General features: G+C 36.8%; 1 protein-coding gene across 1 annotated transcript in view; it reads left to right on the forward strand.

The window, feature by feature from the left end:
* The window catches only part of LOC148108484 (uncharacterized), an 895,742-nt gene that overhangs the window by 705,021 nt on the left and 178,138 nt on the right, over positions 1–12,583 (forward strand). The window lies entirely within an intron of this gene.

A 12,583-nucleotide genomic window follows, 5' to 3' on the forward strand; every position in this document is an offset into this window, starting at 1 on the left:
TGTGATCATATGAAAGAGTTCCATTGAGGACTTTAATCTTAAAATGATAGAATAAATTTTGTATTGGGATGAAAAGGCATTTTTTTTTTGTAAAGAGATGCATGAAGAATGTTGTAAGATAAAAAGAAGGTCAATGAATTCATAGAAAATCTAAATAGTTGTGCTAGATATTTTTCTTTTTTGAGATCTCCTCAGTCTCTGTCCTGTTTTGAATTTCAGGAGGTTGACCTCAATGGGCTCTCTTGCCTTTAGGCCCCTAGTTGAGTCTGGCCAATGGGAGGCCAATGGTAGATCATTGGAGGACAAGAGCAGAGTGAATCTGGGACTTTATTTGTCATGTCTTTCCCTGCAGGTTTGAAGTTTGGCTGTGTCTCTCTTTGAAAGAGGCAGTCTTACTGAGACGGATTTTTCCTACAGCTACTCTCTAGTTATTGTTCCCTAATCTTTCCCCTTGAGGTTTAGGGATGGTAACCCTGCTTCAGTATTTCCTGATTTTCTGGTTGTTTTACCCTTTTTTTTCCCTCACATATTTGTAAATATCTATTCTACTCTCTCTACATTTCTGTTGTGTAGTGGGCAGCTTTTGGGCCAGACTATAATTGATACAATGTCAAAGTAAGATTATTTTTTTTATTTCTTTGCCTGTGGACACATAACCATACAATTGACATTATTCTTACACACACACATTCATGAAACATAGCTTTCATAATAATTCTGTGATTAAAAAAAAGATAACATGTAAGAAAATGTTGATTATTCTAGAAATATGTAGCCTGGAAAAGAGCAACTATCTTCAAATATTCTTAAATCTGACACTTTGGGAAAAATGAGTAGAGCTGTTCTATTTGCCTGTAACTATTAGTAATAAACAAAATAGACATTTTTAAAAAGATTTTATTTATTTATTTATTTATTTATTTATTTATTTATTTGAGAGAATGGGAGAGAGAGAGAGAGCATGACAAGGGGGGAGGAGCAGAGGGAGAGGGACAAGCAGACTCTGTACTGAGTGCAGAGCCCATGGAGGGGCTCAATCCCACAACCCTGAGATCATGACCTGAGCCAAAATCAAGAGTTGGACACTTAACCAACTGAGCGACCCAGGCGCCCCAAAAAAATAGATATCATTTCTGATGGAAGGAACAATCTTCTAAAAAATAAAGAAGTCAAAAATGTGCTTGACCTCCTCACAGTTGATGAGTTTATTCTCCCTGAAGGTATTTAAAGAGGATCTAAGTATCCATTTCTATGATCGAGAGTCTTTATTTTGGTGGAAGACTGAACAAAATAACCACAAAGTATTTTTGGACTTAATAATTCTATGAATAACTTATACGGCTAACCCAGATAGAAGAAGTAATAATTAGAGATATGTGTAACTGTGTTTATAAAATGGATACTTTTTATATATCATGTAGGGGAATATTTTAAACATGAATTGACAATCTGGCTGTTATTCTACATCTGAGAACTGTTCTCAAGGTCATCTGTAAACTAAAATCAAATGAAATTTGAACAGTTTTTACCATCCTGTTATTTATGTTTCTATGGCTGAAATTCCAGAGATACAGTACAAATACCCCTGTGTCTGAGATGTTCATTTTTACTCCAAATATTTGGCATCACAAAGATTTATTCATGGTCTTCTTGCTGCCTTTACTGAGGTTTAGAGTGTTCCTCCTTCCTTCCGTTATGTAAGAAGTCCTATTTGCTGCATACCTACTCCTATGAAAACCACAATATTTCTCATGTAATCAGAATGCGGATGTGCTTCACTTTAGAAAATGGCCATATTTTGAAATGGAAATATGAGATAAAAATCAAATTTACCTAAATTAAATTTTGTTTTAAAATGGAGGAGAAAGTATATGATATTGAAAGTAAATATATAAAAAAATGACTCAATTTAAATATGATTTTGATTGAGGAAGAAGTATTATCCTTTTTATATTTCTCCTATATCTTTATTCAATTTAATATGGTATTATGTTAAAGAGAATGTAAATAACTTAGAGTGGATTTAGAAATCATTCTCACTTACTCATATTGCTGTGCAGTTGTAGATCATTGTGCTTTGTAGAAATTCTAGAAATCTAACCGCATCCCAGGACCATTTGTAAATATTAAGTCACTAGTGAAACTACTGAGAAAACCAAATAACCAAACAACACTTGATGTTGTTATTACACAAAGTTAAACAGTTGCACAAATTTGTGGACTTGTTAATTTTAGACTTGAAGCAGGAAGGACAGCAGAATCTTAGTTCTGCCTTCAACACCAGCATTTTCCATTTAATATTCTCTGTGAAATAGTCTTCATCAAATGTCCTTCCAGAATTAGTTTTTTAAACTCATATTAGACCATTGTATATCCATTCATGGACAGCTTGCTCAATTAGATACTCTTGGAATTAATTCAAGGTCTTCAAGACACATAACTAGTCCAGAGATTTCACTTTATATTCGAAGAAACTTCTTCCCAGAAAACTTCATAAATTGCCCAACATTCTATAACAAACTGGAGGGGGGACCAGGTCTTCAGTGTGTTCCCAGAGTTTGTTGCATTGGGGTACGTATGTAAGCACCTGGAGTTAGAGTAGAATGATGTGACTTTTGGTAAATTTTTTTTTCCTTTTCCTTTTTTAAGATTTATTTATTTATTTGAGGGGGGAAGGGACAGAGGAGAGGGAGAGAGAGAATCTTAAGCAGACTCCACTCTCAGCGCACATGGGGCTTGATCTCACGACCCTGAGATCATGACCTGAGCCTAAACCAAGAGTCAGATGCTTAACCAACTGAGCCACCTAGGTGCCCCAAAACTTTTCTTTTTCTTAAGCATCTTTATTGAGGTATATTCTAAACATCATAAAATTCACACTATTCAAGTGTACAACTCAGTAATTTTGGTAAATATATAAGTAGTATCACTATAAATCAGCTTTAGAATAATTTCCTTATCCCAGTATGATTCTTCATGCCCACGTATAGGTAATTGCCATCCCCACTCCAGACTGAAGCAACCACTAGTCTACTTTCTGGTGTATAAAATTTTTGGCAAGACAATTTCTTTGATCTTCAGTTTATTCAACACTAAAGTAGGGTTAGTGATATGGTACTATGAAAAGCAAAGTAAATAATATTTGATATGATGAAAGTACAAAAATTATTTTAGAAGTTATTAGTAACATTAATATATTCATTGGCATCTTTCCATATCGAACACAGGAATAAGAAATGGAGATCACATGCCTATATTGGCATTAAGGTCCAGGGCAGAGTTCAAATTCAAATCAATCCATTCTTTTGCTACACTTTACCAACCGAAGCCAAATGGACTATGAGATCTTTTCACATTTCCCAGCTTTGGCTTCACCCCCAGTGTGTTCCAAATGCTATCTTTGACATTAGGCCTCAGGAAGTGATGAATCAGTTGAATCCTCATCTTTTGGCCTGAGAACACCTGTTAATGGAGCCAATTAAGGCAAAGGATGACAGAGATTTGGAGGAGATGCTGACACTTGTCCAGGAGGAGCTGTGCTGAGACTGCCCATCGAAGTCCTAAATAAACCACCAAACAGCTGTCGAAGGGTAAGGATTTTGAAGGTCTTGGCCCAAGCCAGACTTTAGTAACAGTAATGAAGTCAATGCCTTTGGATCCTGTGGTTGAAGAAATGTGTCTTCCTGGATATGGAGACATCATAGCAAAGGATCTGAGAAAATCTACTAAAAATATCTATTATCTACATTCAAAGCCTCTCTGCATTCCACAGTGAGTCAGGTGAGAGGGCTGAGAGGAGTCTGTAGTGTCGACGTGCTCATCTCAGCCAGAGTAACTAATAACATGTTTGAAATCCAGTAGCACTTCACTGCTTTGGAAGTACGACTGGGGGCACCTTGAATTTCTTCTCCACATTGATTAATTGGAGCCAACTCAAGGTATGTACAAGTTTCCAAGTTTTCAACATTAATCACATAAATGAACTGAAAATAATTAGTTCGTGGTGACTTTCTGACTTATAATAATAAGACCCAACTTAAATATACTTAGTCCAGACAGCTAAATATAACGCGGAAAAAAAGGAAACAAACAATTCAAAACCTCCAGGCATTTTTTTTTTTCTATGTAGCTCTCCTAATAATTAACAGAGAGTTCTGTTTAATTGGCACACTTGATTAAATGACAAAAGTGGAGTGCCCCCTAAAACATTTTATTCAGTAGCAATACACAAGGCAAGGAAACTTTGGAAGGGGAATTAATAAGGAAAAGTGAGGCTTCAAAAATACTGGGCAACACTATTTCTAATTCCTAAATTTTGTGATCACTCACCTCAAATTTAAATATTATCTCTTCCTTTTTTGTTGTTATATTTCCTTGATTGGAAATATTATCAAGCTCTTATGTTTTACCCCACACCCCCTGTTGCCACCACCACTACCACCACATGACCTTGGATTAGAAAAACAATACTGTCATGACTTCTTTTGGTTAATAACTGTAAATACTTAATTTCACCACTGATACTGATTTGCACTGTAAATTTAAGCTTAAAGAATTTTATATAGTAAATGGTACCATTTTAAAAAAAAACTAACTCTAGTAACCTGAGCTTTTTAAAATGTTATTTCCAAAAAATAAAATGTCTTTCTAGTTGCATGTATGCATGCATGCTTATGAAAAGTGAGTTGGTTTGTTTGCTTTAGAAATGTGAGGAAAGAGAGCTCAAACCAAGAACGCACAACATAGGCAAGTCCAGTTAAATGAAGACAATTGGGCCTCACCAATGAATCCCAAAGGGAATCTTCATCAGGAGTCCTGTCTATAGTGTTAAATGAATAACTGACCTCACTACCCTAAATTTGCTCAAATGCAAACAATAGGACTGGTCCTTGAACAATCAATATCAATTTTGAAATTGTTTCATCTTAAAACACCTCTCTACTCAAACACAGCAAACAAGAAATCCATGCCAGCCTGTTTTGCTCAGTCAACAGAAGGTTGACTTTGATCTCATCCTTGAGATCAGACATATCAGTGTATATTTAATGGGTTACAAGTATATTCCCATGTCTCAGTTCTTCTCTCTCTCTTCTCCCTTTTCAGTAAGACATTGTCTGTCTCATGGTCATAGTCAACCTGTATGTTTTCCTTTTATGGTAAGATCCCCAGGTTAGAGTTTGCACCAGGGTGAAGTCTTGTCTCTCAAACCGCCACCTACATATTTTCAGTGTCAGTAAACGTTAGTGTCTCTGGTGTCAAACTTATCACAATTCCCTTTAAAACAGCTCTTTCTCCAAATAGCCAGGCTTTTACAGCACTCCCTAGGGGGCAGTACCTTTTGTCCCTCGAATTCCTTCTCACTTTCTTCTTCCCTTGTCATTGCACTTCTATCTCATCTGGTTTTCTGAAATGGCCTCTCATAATAAGGCTTCTCGTCTCCAGCCCACTTCTCTGCTTCCATATTGTCACCAGGCTAATTTTCCTTTAATGTGCTATGTTCATTTACTTGTTTTTTTTATTCATTTATTTATTCACTGATCTCATCGCTCCTTCGTTGAACATCAATTATGTGCCAGATTTTAGGATGAAAGCTAGTTCATTGAGATCACTTCTAATTAAAGTCATTTATTTGTTATTTAAAATTTTATAGCTGATCTCCACCAACAGTTTCCACCTTTTTTGCTGATAATTTCTGACAACATCTCCCCTCCATGGATAGGAGTGTTCTAATCATGTCCCCCCTTTGCAAGGTTTAAATCAGCAACTTTTCCTATCCAAATATTTGGCTTGTATTATTTCCAGAACAATGTGCATTACATTTTTTCACTTTCCCATTATCCCATTCTTTCATTAAGCCTGGAACAAGTTTTATTTTCTCTCCCTTCTTTAGCCACTCAAGAATCATTTATATTATCTTTTTCCAATCTCCTTGTAGTTTCTCTCATCCACTTTTGCTAGTTAAAGTTGTGCATCTTTTCATTATTAGTAAGATATACTGTAGTACAAATTATAGTTTCTGGGGGACCAGAGAATATATGTTTCATGCCATGTTCCCTTCTGTAGTGTATACATATCATGTACCTTCCTCAGTATTAGCTATAGGATGCATGCTTCATCCGTCCCTGCATTTGCTCTCTTCTCCGTCTCTCTCTTCGGTCCCTATCATTTTCATCAGTGTGCGCCACCTCCATCGCCTGGCCATGAGTGGTTCCTCATACATTTCAAAAACTGTATGCCCAGGATTTTTTTTTTTTTTAAGTTTGCAAACTACTGGTCAAAATTTTCCACAGAGTCACTAGATAATCACCTGTTTCCTTAATTCCCTCTCCCTGGGGTGTTCTTGGCATATGTGTGTGTGTCTGTGTGTGTGTGTGTGTGTGTGTGAGAGAGAGAGAGAGAGAGAGAGAGAGTTTTTAAAATGCATTATTCTGTCAATGAGTGCTCTCTGCTTGCACCTATTACACTACACTGGCTATCTGGTGACGATGAGTAAGAGTTAGATTTGAGCCACTGCGTGAGGTAGCTGACTGTGATGGTGAAATGCAAACAGCGAAGGAATCGGAGGAGCTGTGGACAGGGGCAGCAGCACTGGCCTCGAATTCAGTTCCTCTTGTATCCTTTAGCTGTCCTTCAGTGGCTTCTGTTGCCTTCCGAATTCGATGATCCCCCTTGCCTTCTCTTTGCCATCTCTTTCCTGTTCCTCCACTCTCCAGCACATGGGCTCACACCATCTATTTGTCTTAATTGTTTTCTTTGTTTAATTCTACCTTCCCTTACCATTTGAGAAAAACAAAACTACCATGCAAATCCACATTGGAGACATAAAAAAGAAAATAACTTGAGGAATGAGGACAAGTAAGGAGAATTAAATCTGAAGAAAAGTGAAGTTAATTTTCATTTCACTATCCTGAATCCCTGAAAGGGATTGTTTTACCTAGAGAATTGTTTTCTGATATCAGGCACTTACCTCAAGCCATTCACATCTCTATTACAATGTTCCCTGACTGGTTAATTGTTACTTGTCAGTGAGCCAAAACAAGGAGAAGGCAAAATAACCTGGGAAACAGCAGAATAAGGCTGCCAGTAGAGACCTTAAACAAACAAAGGGAAAAATCCAAATGCTAGGAATGAATCTAAAAAAGCATCTGTCAAGCCATGCTAGAGATGTGCCCAGTTTTATCTATTTATCACTTAATATTCCCATTTGTGTACTTTGCCCTTTTTCCCTGTTAGCTACGTTCACATTTTACTCCAAAATAGTGTTTTCAATCTAAGCGCTCCCACCCTCAGAAACAAAATGATAATTGAAATAACATAATAAATGCATCGTCTTTTCCATTTCTCCATCTTAAATTTTTTCCTTGCATTCCAGACATTACAGAAGCAAATTACATTTTTGCATATTATTTCAAAACAAGTGCAATCACAATAACCATTTATTTCTCAGCATTTTCATTTCGTTTTTAATGAACTTTCCCTGAGGACATTCTCACAATTGAGTATTTATTTATTATAAGCAACAAAAGAAATCTTGATTGTTCCAGCTGTGACAGAGAAACTTACTTTGATAAGCATACAGTAGATGAAACAAGTAATAATAATAATGATAAGCATTTCAATACTCTGGAATCTAAAGAAACAAAAAGAAATGAAGAGGCATTGGGTTAAGATATTCTCTTTTCCATCTTTCTGTGGAATATGTTAGTTCTGTTTTAGTTCTGTTCCCCAGGATCAAATGAAACTTCTGTTTTAAAATACCAAGGCTCCATAAATTACTTTTTTTTTTCTTTTACAAAAAAAAAAATGAACCCTCTACTGGTAAAAATACCATAACAAGAGCTTTGAAAAGCCAGGTTCTATCACTTGAATATTTAATAGTAGTAGTAACATTTGTAGCAGGTAAATCATCTTTTTCATAGACCCATTTTAGTTCATAAAACTGTTCACCTACTTTCATGTAGCTATGTAGTATTCATCCTTCCAGTCGTTCCTTTGCCCATTTATTATCCTTTGTTTTGTGCTTTTGAGGCACAAAGATTTGTCATTGTTTAAGTCTCTAAAAATAAACTCAGTGACTTTATTCCTCATTTACAATACTGATTAATGCCTTGGGGTCGAGTAATATCAAGTAGGAACTCTTCATTATATCAATTCTACTAGTTTCCAGGAAGGTAAGCAATAGTGTAGTTGGCTACTATGTGTGATAATTACTAAATATAAGTTCAGAATAGAAGAAAATAATATTTTCCCACTACTTTGCCCACATCCTTTGGACTCCTGGAAATATACACAACATAAAAGTGGGCTATCCTCCTTTGTTAGTTTAGTGTGTGTGTGTGTGTGTGTGTGTGTAGAAAAGAGAAGTCAAAATGCCATCTGAAAGTCATTCATCTCTATGAAAATATATATTAGATTTTGCATTGCTCTTAATGATTTTCTTCACTTCTAATTCTCCTTCACCTTATAGAAACCTCAGTTTGCTTTTTTTAACAAGAACACAACTAGAGAAAAGCCTCCATAAATGCTCTCTGGATAAGGGAGAGAATAATTAACCAACTGCCTGACTTACTAAGTACAGAAAGTACAGACAAGCATTGGCAGTTCTGTTCTTCTTTTAAGGAAAGCAGAGAAACTGGATTGCAGTAGAGATAAAAGAGGTATAATTCATCATTGTGGAAGGATAAGGTATTTTAAAACATAGCTTCATTTTGTGGGATTATGTGTAACGAAGATCTTGGTGTGTGATATAATTTAAGTTTGAAAGCCATCAGGTCTTCTTTAACTATTTAAGGAAATAAGGAGTCATTTAAAAAATCATTTATAGGTCGATTGAAGAGCTCAATGTGAAAGACAAAATCATAACATTCTTAAAAGATGATATAGAGACTACCTCTCTGAGCTCATCAGAAAAGGAAAGATTTTCTTAGACTCAAAAAGATACCATCAAGGAAAGGATAAAGTTAGCTACATTACAATAAAGAACTTTCATTTAAAAAAAAACAAAAAACACCATAAAGAGGTCAATAAAAAGGATTCCAACTGGGAGAAGATATTTGTAATATTTAAAACTGACCACATGTAACTATTCAAATATATGAAGAAATCCTAGAAAACAACCCAACAGAAATTGTCAGTGAGTCTTGGACAGGCACTTCATAGAAGAAAACTAAAAGGCCAGAAAACATATAAATATGCTTCATTTAATCAGTATCAAGGAAATGCAGATATAAAACCACCAGAATGGCTAAAAGAAGTCTTACCGCCTCAAGTATTTACAATTGAATTGATGGACTCATCATCAACATCTGGATGTTTCCCTAGATATTGGCTCGCATGAGGGTGACCAGAGAAAGATGCAAGGGTCTTCAGAACAGGAATGTTTTTAATAATGGCAAGAGCTGGAAACAGTCCATGTGCACATCAACTGTATAATAAAGTATATTTGCAGTTATCAACATAACTAAATCTAGAAAACACAATATTGGACAAAGAAGCATGTTCTATGAGAGTATATATTGTATAATTAAACTGATGTCAAGTTCAAAGAGAGGTCAAATGGAACAATACATCATTTCGGGATACAAGCAAAGATGAAAACACTGAAGGGAAGGATAGACTTATCAACAAAAAAGTCAGCCCAGCATGTTTTCTCCTGAGGAGGGAGCAGGATATAATCAGAGAAGGGGATAAGAGTAGCAATTAAGCTACTCATAATATTCTATTTCTAAATGAGTTGTAAGTGCACAAGGATTTTCTTTGATTATTATCTTTAAAATGGCACACATATATTTTATTTACTCCTCTGCAAGCATAATTAATGAAAGCAAAACCAAATGAATAGAATTATTAGGTGAAACAGTCAGTGCCTATGGAATAACTGAACAGAAGTCTCAAAGACTCCCATGTAATAGTCCTTAGTTGTCACTATTTTTCTCAGCAAGAAATGGTTAGAGAGATCCTCAAAAATATAATCTATTGTGGTTGTGGTAGCCATTTCAGCTACTGTCATGCCACCCAGATCCACTTGGATCACTTTTTCCATTTCTGTGAGCCTTTAGCTCCCCTCTCCCATTGCTTTGTTTCCAATGGCTCACACCAGTGATGCTACTTGCAAGGCTCCCTCTTGGTGTGAGAGTAGGAAGTGTCCCCATCCCCAAAGTCTTAGCTAATGACTGACTGGTCAGCTCCCCTGCCTCACTCAGGATCCACCATGAAGTGTATTTTAAACTCTGGAGAGCCCCATGTGATCAGGCTGTGGATGAGGATTTACCACTACTGGGCTTCTTCCCATTCCCTCACCTCACTTTCTCAGAGAGCCCCTATACACTAACAAGATGCATAAGAAAGTCACCCAGATCTTCTGATTCAATGTCCCCCTTCTTAGAGAGACATAGGATGTAGTAAAATTAGTAAGAATGGAAAAAAGAAAATCCTTTTGGGTTTGCATTGGCCCTGATATTTACTCTGAATATTTTTCAAATAATAATAAGCATATTGTATTAGCTTGCTAGGGCTCCCATAACAGAGTTCCACAGGCTGCGTGGCTTAACTAACAAATATTTATTGTCTCACTGGAAATCCAAAATAACATGTCAGTCAGGATCCTTTTGAAGGCTGTGAGGGAAGGATCCCTTCTAGACCTTTCTTCTTGGCCTGTATATGGCTGTCTTCTCCTTATGTCTCTTCACAATGTCTCCACGTCCATATTTCCCCCCTTTTTTTATAAGGGTGCCCGTCATGTTGGATTAGGGCCTACCCTAATGACCTCATTTTAACTTGATTTCCTCTGCAAAGACCCTATTCAAAATAAGATCACATTCTGAGGTGCTAAGAGTTAGAACCTCAAAATATGAATGGGGGGGACACATGTCAACCTGGTTAAAACAAATACTACTATTAGCTACAAATATTGTAATATTTTAAAGTTAATGCAACTCTCTGAGTTGTTTCATTTTATTGTTTTTAGTTCCATGCATAAGTCTGAGTTCAGGGAGATTCAGTGGCATAACTGTTTACAAGAGAGAGCAAGTGCTAGGGCAGGTGTTAAACTCTGACACTTGATGAGTGACTAAGATCAGCAGTCTCATTGCCACTCAAAATCAAAAGAAGCTTATATATTTTTAATGAATCCAAGAATTTCTGTCCTGGGACAATTTATTCTGCCCTCAGTGGAAACGTTTGAGAAACAGGGTGGATCTTTTTAACTAGAAATTTTGTTAAAAGTCATAACCAGTTAGTGCTTCCTTGTCACCATCCTACTTTTTATGGTTAATAGAAATGATTCTCACCCCATCCCACCACTAACACTACTCTCATATTCCATATCAGGATGTAGTAAACCTACATGAATAGCCATGGATGGTGAAAGACAAACTTTTTATTACATATATGAAACTGGTTGTCTATCATTGTTTCTAGGGCAGGTGTATGATACAGTGGAGAAGTTGACATCGTTCAAGCTAAGCCCACCCTGATTATCACCTTTGATAAAATTATGTCTCAACATGTTTTGTCACTTACTTTTGTTTTTGTTTAAAATTAAGAAGCCTTGGGACGCCTGGGTGGCGCAGTCGGTTAAGCGGCTGCCTTCGGCTCAGGTTATGATCCCAGCGTCCTGGGATCAAGCACAGCATTGGGCTCCCTGCTCAGCGGGGAGTCTGCTTCTCCCTCTGCCTGCCACTCCCCCTGCTTGTGCTCTCTTTCTCTCTGACAAATAAATAGATAAAATCTCTTTAAAAATTAAGAAGGCTTAACTTTTTAATACCTATTTATTCTTATATGTAGATTTTTTTTTCATGTGAAACTTCAGAATTATAGGTTAAAATTCCCTATCCATGAGACCTTGGCTCTCCTTCTACCTTACTTTGTTCATCTACAAATTGAAGGAAAGATATTTGGAATATTCCCCTCCCAAGCTCTCAAAACTCATAATTCTGTTCCCAGAGGAGTGATATTTACCATATGCCTTCTGCAGTCATGGGCAATAGGTACCCATTTTGCTATTACAATGCCTGAAAAGAAGAAAAGAAACACCTGGGCACCACTACTATTTATATGTCTATAACCTTGTTTCTGCTTTCTCCTCTGACTTCTGGCAAAGGGAAACCAGGGGTGACTAGCTGGGACACAGAAGCTTTTAAAAATCAACTGTGAGTGAATGGTCAGTTATTGGGATGGCTTCCATGCAGTTATTCTAGGAGGAGGGGGGATTGACTAAATGACCTTTTGAGGATGATTCCAAGTGTATGACTCAATAATAACACTTATCAACCTGTTCTAGTTGTCAGGCACAAAATGGGAGTGGGACGGGCAGTCTATTATTAGCCACAGGCTTCTGATTAATCTTTTAAGCTAAGGGAGCTTGTGTCTCAGCCAAAATGTGAAGCTGTCTCCTGAGGTGAGGCCATTAACATGCCAGGAATGAGAGAAGGTTATCATTAAGGAGGCATTAGACCCTTATGACCATAGTGAAGTCAAGAATGGCTGGCTGGCTGACCAGGCAAAGCTGGTTAAGAGCTAACACAAGGTCACTGTAAGCAATGCCAAGCCATATGTTCGAATTGAGGACACAACTACACAGCAA

This window comes from Ursus americanus, chromosome 19 (assembly GCF_024610735.1).
Source record: "Ursus americanus isolate L20-20 chromosome 19, mUrsAme1.1.p, whole genome shotgun sequence".
Classification (NCBI taxonomy): domain Eukaryota; kingdom Metazoa; phylum Chordata; class Mammalia; order Carnivora; family Ursidae; genus Ursus; species Ursus americanus.